The sequence below is a fragment of the Brachionichthys hirsutus genome, chromosome 10 (assembly GCF_040956055.1).
Source record: "Brachionichthys hirsutus isolate HB-005 chromosome 10, CSIRO-AGI_Bhir_v1, whole genome shotgun sequence".
NCBI classification, from domain to species: Eukaryota; Metazoa; Chordata; class Actinopteri; order Lophiiformes; family Brachionichthyidae; genus Brachionichthys; species Brachionichthys hirsutus.
This window is the reverse complement of record NC_090906.1, coordinates 4,234,494-4,234,728: the sequence shown is the minus strand read 5'-3', so window position 1 is coordinate 4,234,728 and position 235 is coordinate 4,234,494.

The window sequence follows — 235 nt, the reverse complement described above, 5'->3', positions numbered from 1 at the left end:
TCCGCTGTGGCCAATACAGCCTAAATCAGCACACAGACACACAAATGAGGGTGTGTGTGTGTGGTGACTGATGCTGGCCAGAGGCACGGGCGACAGTCTGACACCTCTCATGACACAAATGGGAACCCCACCTGACATCGGCCTCCATTCCCCCTGCCCAACGGCATACAGATGATAGTTTCAAGGCCAATGTAATTTGCACACTGAGGGATGACCACAAACACACACGAACACA